The sequence below is a fragment of the Triticum aestivum genome, chromosome 3A, assembly GCF_018294505.1.
Source record: "Triticum aestivum cultivar Chinese Spring chromosome 3A, IWGSC CS RefSeq v2.1, whole genome shotgun sequence".
Taxonomy (NCBI): Eukaryota; Viridiplantae; Streptophyta; class Magnoliopsida; order Poales; family Poaceae; genus Triticum; species Triticum aestivum.
Window position 1 is genome coordinate 229833307 of NC_057800.1, and position 16131 is coordinate 229849437.

General features: G+C 49.7%; 1 pseudogene; it reads left to right on the forward strand.

The window, feature by feature from the left end:
* Positions 1-576: 576 nt before the first annotated feature.
* On the forward strand, positions 577-15650 carry LOC123056890 (uncharacterized; annotated as a pseudogene).
* Positions 15651-16131: the final 481 nt, after the last annotated feature.

Here is a 16131-nt window from a genome sequence, read left to right on the forward strand (position 1 = left end):
CCATGGCTTCTTCGGCGTTGCAGGCCAGGGATATCGGGCTTCTTCTTCCTTACGACCTTACGTGCAACGAAATGAAGGTTAGGCACGCGGAGCTTCCTTACCAAGAACGAAGGAGCAGGCTTTCCAGCCTCCTCGGTTGGATCGGATGACCGGGTTGCCGCAGAGGTCCGTCGTGCCGTCCTGCGTGTACTCGCCGCCGCCGGTCTCCAGCTGACGCCATTGGCACTTGTTAGGAGCCCTCCTAACCGGCCAGCCCATCCGTGGACAGCATATGGGCTGGGCTGGGCTGTGCACACGTTGAATCGTTGGCAACGAGGAGGGTATCCAGTGGATCATGAACGGCGGCGGCGGCTTCCTTTCCTTCTTCTTTCTCTCGCTCTCCATTTCTGTACTTTAGCCAGAGCTTATAATTCGCACTTGTATCTCGAATTTCCCTGTGCATGTAATAGATCGAGAGAGTATCTACCAGTACCCTAACAGCTGGTATCAGAGCCAGGCCACCACCCTTTCACTCCTCAATTTTCCCCAATTTTTTTCGTCCACACCCGATTCCTCCGTTCCACCGGGGACGATGCCATGCCCGCCGTCAAACCATCAGAGTGGGATGCCATGTCTGCTAAGGAGCAGTTGTTGTGGTATCTGGAGAGGTTATGTGCTCAGGCAGACGAGATGAGCTCAGTGTTGGGTATTGCACGAGTGGGTGACCCTCCCGTGGTCACCTCGCTTGTCGATCCGGCGGCCTCAACCACGACGGACGCCTCACCTACGCCCGTCCCTGACGTCTCCGGCTCCACCACCAAGCCCCAGGAAGTGCTCGAGGTCATCCACGACGCGCCCCCTGCTTGCATCGTGATGGCGCACATCACCTGTTCGACGGATGGCCTGAACCAAGTTGTCGCCACCAATAGCGTCGACAAGGTCACCATCGTCTACCACGAGTCCGTCGTCGACCTCAGCGACAAGTTCGGCGTCCTTACCATTCCTGTGATGGCCAGCATCAACCCGCCACTCCACGTCTAGGTTCCGTCACGGAAGTCCGTCGCCGACAGCACCCGCGGCGTCGTTGTTGCAGGACCGGACGAGTACACACTCGTGGCGGCCACTCCAGACGTCGCCCTCGAGCTTGCCGTCCTCTCAAGCGTCTCCTTCCCCACCAACAAGGTCCATGAGGTCCTTGTTGTCTCCCGCAGAGCATCCCCTGTCTACATCAGCATGACGCCTTTCTCCTGTTCGACAAAATGCTCCAACCAAGTTGGTGCCACTTCGTTCCCATCTCCAGTCACGACGGCGTCGCTACTCCCAGCAGCCACACATGAGCTCGTCGCCGACCTCGTTTGTCCTGCCACCAAGACTGTCAATTCGATGCAGCTGTTCCAGAAGCATGACTTGGACATCTCGCCATACCCAAGCCACCAAGGCCTGCTGCTACGGCCGATGCCATGGCCATCATTTGCAGTCAGTGTGCCATCAGAGGTCCCATTGAAACTTCTCGGTGACTACTTCTGTTTATGGCCTTCATACATGGACATTCAGGGCACATCCATTCCAGTTTGTCCAATTGCTTGATATGACTAGTAGCACCTTTCCTATGGAATCATGTCACGCTGGAGAACTTGTGGGCAATTACAATGTACACTGCATCCGGATAACCTCTATCGAGCCCTTGTGCTTATGGTCTTTGCAACAGAACAATGTTGGTTCCTGTCACCGTAAGCACGCCAAGCTATTTTCTTACAGTAAACAGTGGCCTTCGGAACGCTGTACATGCAGTATTATTCTTGCTCTGGGAATGCATCATCCTGGTCTTGCTCCTATGGCTGTACATCAGTTTCGGCGTGCGAAGAAACACAATGCTTGGAACACGACGAGCATTTTTGGTTTTCAGTTAATACAGTGTGACCCAGTGCTATCTTTTGATCTAGCTAACATCACTGAACAAGGGCAGCACACTTTCTTGGTTTCCGCTGAGCCAAGCAATTGTTGTGAGGCTGGATCAAAGAGAGTGAAATTCAACACTCTGTCTGTTTTCCCTAATTGATCTAAACATTTCAAATGGAAAGTTGCATGGACACTTAGTTCCAAGAGGAAAACATCTACTAGCAGGCCTTGTCTTATGCCATGGTCGTCATTTGCTTCCTCTCCTGAAGAAGTGATTCTGAAGCATACAGGGCTGCTACCGCAGGTTACATATGCGATGCAGTATTTATCTCATGATCTGAATTCTTGGAGAGCATCCTTGAGGCATTTGCCAAGTGCGCGACTGAAACCATGTACTTATGAGAAGTTGGCTTGTTGGATCCCCATGGCGCTGAGAGATATGCCAGTCCTGAGTCAGCCGATAATGCAATTTATGGGTGATCTGAACCTGGGTGTTGTGGTATGGCGTCTACTTGTGACGCCCCCGATTTAATCGTACACTAATCATGCACGCAAATGTGTACGATCAAGATCAGGGACTCACGGGAAGATATCACAACACAACTCTACAGATAAAATAAGTCATACAAGCATCATAATACAAGCCAGGGGCCTCGAGGGCTCGAATACAAGTGCTCGATCATGGACGAGTCAGCGGAAGCAACAATATCTGAGTACAGACATAAGTTAAACAAGTTTGCCTTAAGAAGGCTAGCACAAACTGGGATACAGATCGAAAGAGGCACAGGCCTCCTGCCTGGGATCCTCCTAACTACTCCTGGTCGTCATCAGCGGGCAGCACGTAGTAGTAGGCACCTCCAGTGTAGTAGGGGTCGTCGTCGACGGTGACGTCTGGCTCCTGGACTCCAGCATCTGGTTGCAACAACCAGAAAGAAAGGAAAGGGGGAAAAGGGGGGGGAGAAAGCAACCGTGAGTACTCATCCAAAGTACTCGCAAGCAAGGAACTAAACTACATATGCATGGGTATATGTGTAAGGAGGCCATATCAGTGGACTGAACTGCAGAATGCCAGAATAAAAGGGGGATAGCTAATCCTGTCGAAGACTACGCTTCTGGTCACCTTCGTCTTACAGCATATAGAAGAGAGTAGATTGTAGTCCTCCAAGTAGCATCTTCAAGTAGCATATCCAAGCAGCATCTCCAAGTAGCATCGCATAGCATAACCCTACCCGGCGATCCTCTCCTCGTCGCCCTGCGGAAAAGCGATCACCGGGTTGTATGTGGAACTTGGAAGGGTGTGTTTTATTAAGTATCCGGTTCTAGTTGTCATAAGGTCAAGGTACAACTCCAAGTCGTCCTGTTACCGAAGATCACGGCTATTCGAATAGATTAACTTCCCTGCAGGGGTGCACCACATAGCCCAACACGCTCGATCCCATTTGGCCGGACACACTTTCCTGGGTCATGCCCGGCCTCAGAAGATCAACACGTCGCAGCCCCACCTAGGCAAAACAGAGAGGCCAGCACGCCGGTCTAAACCTAAGCGCGCAGGGGTCTGGGCCCATCGCCCTGAGCACACCTGCACGTTGCGTACGCGGCCGGTGAGCAGACCTAGCAACCTCCATTACAAAGGAAGTTGCGTTAACGCAGTCCAACCCGGCGCGCGCCGCTCCGTCGCTGACGTCTGAAGTGCTTCGGCTGATACCACGACGTCGGGATACCCATAACTACTCCCACGTAGATGGTTAGTGCGTATAGGCTCGTAGCCAGACTCAGATCAAATACCAAGATCTCGTTAAGCGTGTTAAGTATCCGCGAACGCCGAACAGGGCCAGGCCCACCTGTCTCCTAGGTGGTCTCAACCTGCCCTGCCGCTCCGCCACAAAGTAACAGTCGGGGGCCGTCGGGAACCCAGGCCCACCACTACCTGGATGGAGCCACCTGCCCCTTCAGCCCCCAACTCCGAATAGTATCACAGGTAATGTAACAGTGTAAAGTATATAGTATATGCCCGTGATCACCTCCCGAAGTGATCACAGCCCAGTAGTATAGCATGGCAGACTGACAAGAATGTAGGGCCAATGATGATAAACTAGCATCCTATACTAAGCATTTAGGATTGCAGGTAAGGTATCAACAGATGTAGCGACAATGTCAGGCTATGCATCAGAATAGGATTAGCGAAAGCAGTAACATGCTACACTACTCTAATGCAAGCAGTATAGAGAAGAGTAGGCGATATCTGGTGATCAAGGGGGGGGCTTGCCTGGTTGCTCTGGCAAGAGAGAGGGGTCGTCAACTCCGTAGTCGAACTGGTCAGCAGCAGCGTCGGTCTCGTAGTCTACCGGAGAGAAGAGGGGGAAGAAATAATGAATACAGAGCAAACAAAGCATCACAAAATATAACAAGGCAATACGCGGTGTTCGGTGTGCCCTAACGCGGTAGTAGGTAATACCGGTGAAGGGGGGAAAACATCCGGGAAAGTATTCCCGGTGTTTCGTGTTTTCGGGTAGAGGAGCCGGAGGGGGAAAGTTGCGGGTTCGATAGGTTAGGGGGGTGTGGCGGACGAACGGACTGCGTATCCGGAATCGTCTCGTCGTTCTGAGCAACTTTCATGTTGAAATTATTTTAATCCGGATTACGGATTAAAAGATATGATTTATAAAAGATTTTATTAATTTCTGGAATTTTAATTAATTATTTAATTAATTTCGAAATTGCATTTATGACATCAGCATGATGTCATGCTGACATCATCAGTCAACAGGGTTGACTAAGTCAACCCGGACAGGTGGGTCCCGCATGTCATTCACTATTAACTTATTAACCTAATCAAAGTTTAACTAACCTTAGTTAATTAAGTTAATTAATGATTAGTGTTAATTAATTCAGAATTAATTAGTTTAATTAATTACCCAATTAATTTAACTAATGATTAGGGTTAATTAATCCGGAATTAACTAGATTAATTAATTGCTTAATTAATTAATTAATTAATTAATTAGCTAATTAATTTAATTCATTTCTATTTCCATTTTAGCTTCTGTTTTTATTTAAAACGTTCTTTGTTTTTTGTTTTTTTTTGTTTTTTTTTATTTGGGGGTGGGGGTGGGGCCCCCACGTCAGTGGCCTGAGGCCAAACGGGCGGTGGGTGCGGGCGACGCGGGCGTTGCCCGAATCGGGCACGAACCAGGGCCGGTCGGGGCGCGACCCAGGGGCGGATCGGGGGCGCCCGAGGCACGGGGCCGGCGCGGCCGAGGCCACGACGCGGCCGCCGGCGGCGAGCGACGCCGGCGAGTCGGGGAGGGCGAACGGGGTGGGGGCTCGGGCCGGGGCCGAGCGTCGTGCGCGGGGGGGGGGGAACGAGGCCTCGGTCGGGGGGGGGAGCGAGGGGCTCGGGCCGAGCCGGCGACGGGGCCGGTCGGGGGCCACGGCGACGAGCGGGAGGGAGCCGGAGGGGGGCGTCGGTGCGGCGCAGAGGCCGGAACCGACGCCGACGGGGGAGGGGGAAGAGAGGGGGCGAGAGGGGAGCCTCACAGGGGGAGGCAGGGGCTCGGCCGGTGGGCTCGATGGGGGGCGGGGAAGACCGTTGGGGAGGGGGTCGGGGGAGCGCGCCGGCGACGGGGCGGCGAGGCCGAGCCGCGGCGGCGGAGGCCGCGCGGGCTCGGGGGGGCGACGGAGGGGAGGGAGGGGAGCCTCCGGGCGGCGTCGGAGGAGGAGGGGAGGCCCGGGGCCGCGGTGGGCGGCGGGGGTCGGCGGCGAGGTGGGAGTGGCGCGGCGGGGTGGTCCGGTCGGGGGGGTGGTCTCCGCCCCCGATCCGATCGGGGAGAGGAGAGGGGCGAGGGGGCGCGGGGGGGGGGGGAGCGCGGTCGGTGGCTAGGGTTGGCCGCAGGGGTGGGGGGGGGTTCTGCGGCCGGCGGCTGGGCCGGTGGGTCGGCCCATGGGGGGGGAGGGGAATGGGCCGAAAGGGGGAGTGGGGAGGGGGCCGGCTGGCTGGGCCAGGGGGGGGGGTTATCCCCCTCTCTTTTATTTTGCTTTTCATTTATTATTTTCTTTTTCTGTTATTGGTTTATTTAAAATGCTCTGGCATTTTGTAAAAATTATTGCACCCCACCAATATTAGGTTAGTTATTTTAGAAAACCCCGGAACATTTTAGAACTTATTTTCGGAACTCGTTATCATTTGTTTTAGTTTTAAATTTTGTTTTAGGACGGGTCCGAATTAACGAGAGGTTATTTAACCGAACCGGGACGATTACTGTAGCATAACCACCCGGGCGTTACAAATCTCCTCCACTACAAGAAATCTCGTCCCGAGATTTAAGAGGGGGACTAAGGGGGAAGGTCTGGTTATGAAATCCTAACGAATCTTCTTAGTCTTGGTTCGTCTTCTCGAAGAGGTCGATCCATAACGTTGATGTCTCCATACCACGGCTTCAGGTCCTCACGATGAAGTCGTCATTTTTTTTTTGAGTTTTCATTGTACATATGAAGGACAAGGGGTAACTTTGGAAAAACAGACCTCTGCAAGGTTGACTATCTGGTTGATAACATCGGGGATGGTGGCGGAAAGTAACTCTCAAATTGTAATTTAAGAAAACACCGAGAGCAAGTAAGACGGTGCAATAAGAAGTTTCGAGAGGATAGGCAATCGTTCATTGCCTGAAGCAGAGTGTGAAAGGGGTTCAGAGCAACGGGAATAAGTATTGTGTCCGATACCAGAATAGATCAACAGGCAAGTGGCCCGTGAATTACATACAAAGTCAAGCACGAGGAATAACTTTGACATCAGGTTGTACAGAAGAGTCAGGTTTCGATCCTGTGAAACTGTGGGTTATGGGCCCACCATGTGGTTAAAAGTAGAAGGTTGGTGACATCTTGCACGATCATGTAAGCAAGGCATGTTAGAGGAGAGTCTGAGGGTCATGTCGGCAACAACATAGGTACCAAGGGCGAGGGACGAAGAGAACCATTTTCCTGCTCGTTGAACGAGGCGGACCATTAGGCAAGGTTCTCGTCCATCGGTGGATACCGGAATGTCATCAATAATACTAACAGGGTCTTGCTGACAGAATTGTACACCGAGGTGCTTACTAAAGCAGTGACTTATTATTGCTTAAATCATATAAACCTCAAGAAGGTTAAACATAACAATGGAAAGGAAAATGTGTTTAAACACATATTTCAAGGGTATATCCCTTCCAAGGACAAGCGGAGCATGATATCCATGACAGGATAAAAAGTAGAAACCGTTTAGGTAAGGGGGGAGGAATTTGATGACTATACCCATATAGCGGTGTTTGGATAATTGATAAATAAAATTTAGCATCGTGCTTCAAATGTTCCTGTTGAAAATCGGAGTACCATTGACATGCTTCGAGATAGCATTGACATGGTCTTCAGGTGAAGATCAGACTTTGGAAACACGAAGGATCCATCAGGAATAACTAGTAGAATAAGTCTTACAATTTCCTCATGGATGAACGGATAACCTTGCTGAAAAGGAATCTATAATGATAGGTCCTCCAGCCAGGGGGGGGGGTGCTAGGCATGACATCATGTTACCGGGTCATCAAAGGATCAACATCATAACTCTTGGAAAGTTGTCCCAACCATCATATCTGACCGAGATTCAGATCCGATTGGTGTCAGGATACATCAGACTTAGGATACCTGAGAAGAAAAGGTGCAACGCAAATTGACGAGATGACATTGTAAGATTCTCGGGGAAATGAACTATGAAGTGATTTCCGTTAACAAGAGTCCATCATTAACCCAAGGAGAGGACAAGGAGGTGTCTGGTGAACCCAACGGCAATTCGCCGAGATTCCCCAAAAGATGGATTTCCACCATTAAGTGAACAAGGAGATAACATTTGCCAAATCAAATGATATAAGGAAGTATGCGCGAGGAAAACATACACAAATAAACATTGGTTGAAATGTGCGCCCGAAATATGGGTTGGGTTGCACGACCAATGTCAGAATGGTGATTCAATTAACGAAGGACTTAGAATGAACTATCGCCCATTCACTTCAAAGCAATAGGGTTGCTAGGAGTTTAGAATTCACACGTCATAGCTCCAATGTCGGTATTCCGGTTGAAAACAATACGAGGACCAAGGAATGAACGAAGATGGCAAGAAGTATTATGATATCAAGAATTATTAAGAGGTGGTGAAATCCTCACCACATTCTTGACAAAAAGAGATGGTAATACTTCCGAGGTAAGGAAGATCAATTGCTGGACAGCAAGGAACTCAAGGTATAACACCAAACATGAACAAGCTTGTGTTGGTGGGAAGGCAATAAAGTGGTCGATGATAATACAATTCATCGAGGCAAGGATGGTATTTCTCATCATGAATCCAATTGATATCCTGGATGAGCTCAGAATGTTGACGATCTCGAAACCTTTGTCGCGAGAGTTCATGAAGATGTAATCGATCGGCGACGACATCAAGTCAAAGTAATGATGAAGTGAAAGGTTATAGGAACCAAGGGTACGACACAAACTCGAACTCAAGCTTGTTGGTTAAGGTGAAAGGATATGACGAGGAAAATCGACGTAAGGTTAGTTCATCGTCGAAAATTTGTGCTCCGAGAATAAGGACCAGGTAGCACCGTTAGAATCGTCACGACAATGATATAGCCAAACAGGCTAGGAATGGCGTGATCGGGTACAAACTCGTACTTATAGAAGCTTACTGAAGAGTTGTTGAACCGTAGTGCGGTCTCGGTTCATTTATCGGTGTCTTTGAGTGTTTAATAACTCAGAGCCCGTGAAAAATTGGAATCAGTGGGAAGGTAGTACTTGATGAAGAGCTCATAAGAAGTTATGCAGTTCCATGATAATCTCGAGATACCAGGGGGGTAATACTCAACACAAGATCAAAGTAAAGGTTGGACTGGTGTACCGATCCATAGAAGACAAATGTTTTAACTTGTCCGAGAAATGGAATCAAAGAAGAACAATCATGGTCGGAACCACGGTTGCAAGGGATCAATTCACAGATACCATATGTTAGCTATCAAGGAAATAGTTATTATTACAAGAAGCTTCCATGATAGGATATACATCGCGTCCATGGGCATGAACACAAAGTTCAAGGTCGACTCCCACTTCCTCAATGCATAATCTTCCATTCACCTCTCGTATTTCGAAGATGACATTAGTTGTTGAAAGTTTTACCTGGTGCAATACCAGATAAGTATGACTCGTGAAAACTTTCGGGTTCACACGGTTTAGAGAAGGCATATGTTCAACCCATAGGGGCTTCTTAGAAACATATACCACAAGTTTCCAGAGTAAATAACACAAGCCCGAAAGCAGAGCATGGTTGGCCAAGCAGAGGATACAACTTAACAAGGGCGTCATGTATAAGGGGAAGAACTCACAAAGGGTTCAAATGTGAAGGACACTGTCGGATAACAATCCAACAAAGGACTTGATAGTCCACAAAGGACCTGATATGAGTATCGGTACTCAACCAGAAGAGGAAGGAATGCAAATGCAACAAGTTATGGAATCATCTGAATAATTCAAAGCTTAAATAAAAAGGAATTATGATTTCCACAACAAAGGATCAGAAACAGACGTTCTGATCAAGGATGGATCAATTGAATATACCAGAGGCACAATCGACGACAGATAGTTTGGTCGAGAACCAGCTCATGTTTGAAAAACGTCTGAGCTGGAGAGATAATTTAAAAGGATCATCTGATGATTACTTGCATTCGCCACATATTGAGTCAACAGACTCAAAATGATAATGACAAGGAATGTCAATAAGATTTCTATACTTATGGGATTATTCATAATGAAAGCAAACAAGAAATTCCAGAGCAATAGGTTGCTGAGGATTTTTGGAATATCGGGTGGTATTTCAAAGACTTTTGTGTAACACATAAACAACTGGGGGATGAGCGGATATTCTATAAATGCGAGAATTAACCGTAGGGGTATTCAAGTGACAAGAACAGCAAGGCAGTAAGCTCAAGGGATTATCGAAACCACGACGAGTTTTTCAGGGTATCTTGTAATAACAAGACCAACTGGGGATGATATAAGAATAACAACTGTAAGTAGTTACCCATAAGGGTTGACGGTGGAAGGGGAATTGCAAACGCGATGAACACAAGTTCTCGGCCTAACAGCGGAAAGTATCTTCAGGGTCTTCACGTGCAGCAGACGATCGTCAATAATAAGGGGCTCTCCGGGTGAAAATGATAACGAGATCCTAATGTTAGATTTAGTAAGATTCATTTAACCCGAATAGAAGAGATGTCAGAGTCCCAGAGTATAGGTCGAGGAATAAAAGATCCTACTACCACCCGATGGCGACGTGGGCCCATGGGCCACACAGCCATGTTAGTAAAAGTTTTTCAACGACTAGACTCGACTTCGGCCAAGGAGTTGGAAAGGGGGATTCCTACAGGCAGTCGGCTCTGATACCAACTTGTGACGCCCCCGATTTAATCGTACACTAATCATGCACGCAAATGTGTACGATCAAGATCAGGGACTCACGGGAAGATATCACAACACAACTCTACAGATAAAATAAGTCATACAAGCATCATAATACAAGCCAGGGGCCTCGAGGGCTCGAATACAAGTGCTCGATCATGGACGAGTCAGCGGAAGCAACAATATCTGAGTACAGACATAAGTTAAACAAGTTTGCCTTAAGAAGGCTAGCACAAACTGGGATACAGATCGAAAGAGGCACAGGCCTCCTGCCTGGGATCCTCCTAACTACTCCTGGTCGTCATCAGCGGGCAGCACGTAGTAGTAGGCACCTCCAGTGTAGTAGGGGTCGTCGTCGACGGTGACGTCTGGCTCCTGGACTCCAGCATCTGGTTGCAACAACCAGAAAGAAAGGAAAGGGGGAAAAGGGGGGGAGAAAGCAACCGTGAGTACTCATCCAAAGTACTCGCAAGCAAGGAACTAAACTACATATGCATGGGTATATGTGTAAGGAGGCCATATCAGTGGACTGAACTGCAGAATGCCAGAATAAAAGGGGGATAGCTAATCCTGTCGAAGACTACGCTTCTGGTCACCTTCGTCTTACAGCATATAGAAGAGAGTAGATTGTAGTCCTCCAAGTAGCATCTTCAAGTAGCATATCCAAGCAGCATCTCCAAGTAGCATCGCATAGCATAACCCTACCCGGCGATCCTCTCCTCGTCGCCCTGCGGAAAAGCGATCACCGGGTTGTATGTGGAACTTGGAAGGGTGTGTTTTATTAAGTATCCGGTTCTAGTTGTCATAAGGTCAAGGTACAACTCCAAGTCGTCCTGTTACCGAAGATCACGGCTATTCGAATAGATTAACTTCCCTGCAGGGGTGCACCACATAGCCCAACACGCTCGATCCCATTTGGCCGGACACACTTTCCTGGGTCATGCCCGGCCTCAGAAGATCAACACGTCGCAGCCCCACCTAGGCAAAACAGAGAGGCCAGCACGCCGGTCTAAACCTAAGCGCGCAGGGGTCTGGGCCCATCGCCCTGAGCACACCTGCACGTTGCGTACGCGGCCGGTGAGCAGACCTAGCAACCTCCATTACAAAGGAAGTTGCGTTAACGCAGTCCAACCCGGCGCGCGCCGCTCCGTCGCTGACGTCTGAAGTGCTTCGGCTGATACCACGACGTCGGGATACCCATAACTACTCCCACGTAGATGGTTAGTGCGTATAGGCTCGTAGCCAGACTCAGATCAAATACCAAGATCTCGTTAAGCGTGTTAAGTATCCGCGAACGCCGAACAGGGCCAGGCCCACCTGTCTCCTAGGTGGTCTCAACCTGCCCTGCCGCTCCGCCACAAAGTAACAGTCGGGGGCCGTCGGGAACCCAGGCCCACCACTACCTGGATGGAGCCACCTGCCCCTTCAGCCCCCAACTCCGAATAGTATCACAGGTAATGTAACAGTGTAAAGTATATAGTATATGCCCGTGATCACCTCCCGAAGTGATCACAGCCCAGTAGTATAGCATGGCAGACTGACAAGAATGTAGGGCCAATGATGATAAACTAGCATCCTATACTAAGCATTTAGGATTGCAGGTAAGGTATCAACAGATGTAGCGACAATGTCAGGCTATGCATCAGAATAGGATTAGCGAAAGCAGTAACATGCTACACTACTCTAATGCAAGCAGTATAGAGAAGAGTAGGCGATATCTGGTGATCAAGGGGGGGGGCTTGCCTGGTTGCTCTGGCAAGAGAGAGGGGTCGTCAACTCCGTAGTCGAACTGGTCAGCAGCAGCGTCGGTCTCGTAGTCTACCGGAGAGAAGAGGGGGAAGAAATAATGAATACAGAGCAAACAAAGCATCACAAAATATAACAAGGCAATACGCGGTGTTCGGTGTGCCCTAACGCGGTAGTAGGTAATACCGGTGAAGGGGGGAAAACATCCGGGAAAGTATTCCCGGTGTTTCGTGTTTTCGGGTAGAGGAGCCGGAGGGGGAAAGTTGCGGGTTCGATAGGTTAGGGGGGTGTGGCGGACGAACGGACTGCGTATCCGGAATCGTCTCGTCGTTCTGAGCAACTTTCATGTTGAAATTATTTTAATCCGGATTACGGATTAAAAGATATGATTTATAAAAGATTTTATTAATTTCTGGAATTTTAATTAATTATTTAATTAATTTCGAAATTGCATTTATGACATCAGCATGATGTCATGCTGACATCATCAGTCAACAGGGTTGACTAAGTCAACCCGGACAGGTGGGTCCCGCATGTCATTCACTATTAACTTATTAACCTAATCAAAGTTTAACTAACCTTAGTTAATTAAGTTAATTAATGATTAGTGTTAATTAATTCAGAATTAATTAGTTTAATTAATTACCCAATTAATTTAACTAATGATTAGGGTTAATTAATCCGGAATTAACTAGATTAATTAATTGCTTAATTAATTAATTAATTAATTAATTAGCTAATTAATTTAATTCATTTCTATTTCCATTTTAGCTTCTGTTTTTATTTAAAACGTTCTTTGTTTTTTGTTTTTTTTTGTTTTTTTTTATTTGGGGGTGGGGGTGGGGCCCCCACGTCAGTGGCCTGAGGCCAAACGGGCGGTGGGTGCGGGCGACGCGGGCGTTGCCCGAATCGGGCACGAACCAGGGCCGGTCGGGGCGCGACCCAGGGGCGGATCGGGGGCGCCCGAGGCACGGGGCCGGCGCGGCCGAGGCCACGACGCGGCCGCCGGCGGCGAGCGACGCCGGCGAGTCGGGGAGGGCGAACGGGGTGGGGGCTCGGGCCGGGGCCGAGCGTCGTGCGCGGGGGGGGGGGGGGAACGAGGCCTCGGTCGGGGGGGGGGGAGCGAGGGGCTCGGGCCGAGCCGGCGACGGGGCCGGTCGGGGGCCACGGCGACGAGCGGGAGGGAGCCGGAGGGGGGCGTCGGTGCGGCGCAGAGGCCGGAACCGACGCCGACGGGGGAGGGGGAAGAGAGGGGGCGAGAGGGGAGCCTCACAGGGGGAGGCAGGGGCTCGGCCGGTGGGCTCGATGGGGGGCGGGGAAGACCGTTGGGGAGGGGGTCGGGGGAGCGCGCCGGCGACGGGGCGGCGAGGCCGAGCCGCGGCGGCGGAGGCCGCGCGGGCTCGGGGGGGCGACGGAGGGGAGGGAGGGGAGCCTCCGGGCGGCGTCGGAGGAGGAGGGGAGGCCCGGGGCCGCGGTGGGCGGCGGGGGTCGGCGGCGAGGTGGGAGTGGCGCGGCGGGGTGGTCCGGTCGGGGGGGGTGGTCTCCGCCCCCGATCCGATCGGGGAGAGGAGAGGGGCGAGGGGGCGCGGGGGGGGGGGGAGTGCGGTCGGTGGCTAGGGTTAGCCGCAGGGGTGGGGGGGGGGTTATGCGGCCGGCGGCTGGGCCGGTGGGTCGGCCCATGGGGGGGGGAGGGGAATGGGCCGAAAGGGGGAGTGGGGAGGGGGCCGGCTGGCTGGGCCAGGGGGGGGGGGTTATCCCCCTCTCTTTTATTTTGCTTTTCATTTATTATTTTCTTTTTCTGTTATTGGTTTATTTAAAATGCTCTGGCATTTTGTAAAAATTATTGCACCCCACCAATATTAGGTTAGTTATTTTAGAAAACCCCGGAACATTTTAGAACTTATTTTCGGAACTCGTTATCATTTGTTTTAGTTTTAAATTTTGTTTTAGGACGGGTCCGAATTAACGAGAGGTTATTTAACCGAACCGGGACGATTACTGTAGCATAACCACCCGGGCGTTACACTACTTATCTGTTCTATGGCTGCCCATCTATTTCAGAACATGCAGGAAATGGGCGCTCTAAGCGCAGGATGTTCCAACAAATTTTTTCTTCAGTTCATGCAAATTGGGCCATATGAACTAGGCTGTGCTACTGTTATTTACTTGCTTGAGGACTATTTCAGACAAGTTAATCTTGAGCTACGAGGGGAATGGCCACTGCTAGTAAAAGCTAATTTCCGCGAGCTGTGTTCATTCAGGCAGTTTGATTCAGATTCTACATTATGCTTGTTCCCTTGGAATCCAGGGGGTTATTTGTTCAGAATAACCACAGGGTTTCTTACTTCTAGTAGCGGTTCACAATGGCATGTTATGTGTATCATTGCGGAGTCCAGCCAGCGCTTCTCTCAGATTGCAAAAAGTGATTGCTTGTTTCCAATTTGTCTGAAGGTGATGATGTGGTGCTTGGTTCTACTATCTTCTGCTGACATTGATTATGAGCTGCGGCATCGACCAGATCAAACAAAAGATCGTGGTGTGCTTGCGAAGTTCAGAATATTGCATATTTTTCTAGTTCCTTCAGTCAAGCTGCAACCATGGCCTTCCTGCAGATATACATTCACACATTTTGAGCAGCAGTTCTTTCCCCAGTTACCTTTTCCTAGGACTGACAAAATGCCAGACACAAGGCAACACATGAACATTTCAGTACAGTGGCAGCACCTGGACATTATGCTAGTTCTGGACCAGCACCTCGACATTCCGAATTCGCGGCTTGATGTTTCTAACAATTGTTGCTCTTTGTTGTGGCTCGGTTCAGATTATGTGCTCAATTATGCTATGGATGTGATTGGGTCTGACCAGGGCATCTACCTGTTGGACATATCTTGGGATCCTGGAGGGATGGCATGGCCGTTGTTACCCGAATTGGCTCAGTTAGTGGTCTTCGAAGGAGGAAAGTGTGTCATCATCTTAACTGCGGCCTACCTCGTCCATGCCACTACATTTCATTTCGGCTACTACATGGACTCCGATGGATTCAAGGTACAACAAGTTTTGTGGGATCAAGGTGGTGTGAGCCTTTCAAGTCTTATACATCCTCCGGGGGGGCCTACCTTGGCCACAACTACTGCTGCGACCTCGTCGAAATCCACCCCGGCTTCGGCTACCACCGTTGACTACGAACGCTTCTTCAAGCTCGTTCAAGTCCACCTCAACAATGGTTACTACTGCGACAACTACCATGGCGACTCCAACATGATTGATGATCTTCAAGCACCGTGGGATCCTGGCGAGCTCTTCAGGACAGCGGCTTGGGGGCAAGCCGCATTTCAAGGAGGGGGGATGTTAGGAGCCCTCCTAACCGGCCAGCCCATCCGTGGACAGCATATGGGCTGGGCTGGGCTGTGCACACGTTGAATCGTTGCCAGCTATAAGTAAGTGGAGAGGAGGCAACGAGGAGGGTATCCAGTGGATCACGAACGGCGGCGGCGGCTTCCTTTCCTTCTTCTTTCTCTCGCTCTCCATTCCTGTACTCTAGCCAGAGCTTGTAATTCGCACTTATATCTCGAATTCCCCTGTGCATGTAATAGATCGAGAGAGTATCTACCAGTACCCTAACAGCACTCCTCTCCCAGCTGCACTTGACTTGAGCTCTCGATGCGCAAGGGTGAGAACTTGAGATCGATGGGTCTAATTCCGTGACACGGGCAATGCTAGTTAACTGTATATACGATTCTGACTAGCTAACTGCTACACGATCGAATATCAAGCAATGGAATTATATAATACACGATCGAGTATCAAGCAACTACAATTCTAAATAGGACAGTCTTCTCATCAAATAAATAAAAACAATTAGCTGTAGTTATGATTTGTGCTTATCTACTCGGATTTATTCTGTATTTCAAAAAGGACGAAGATCAAGGCTTCTGCATCCACGCTGCTATTTCAAAAAAATTCCATACGATCCAGAAAAGGGTTAGGTTTCACTATCATGGATATAACGGAACAAACAAAACAAAATAAGTATCCTGG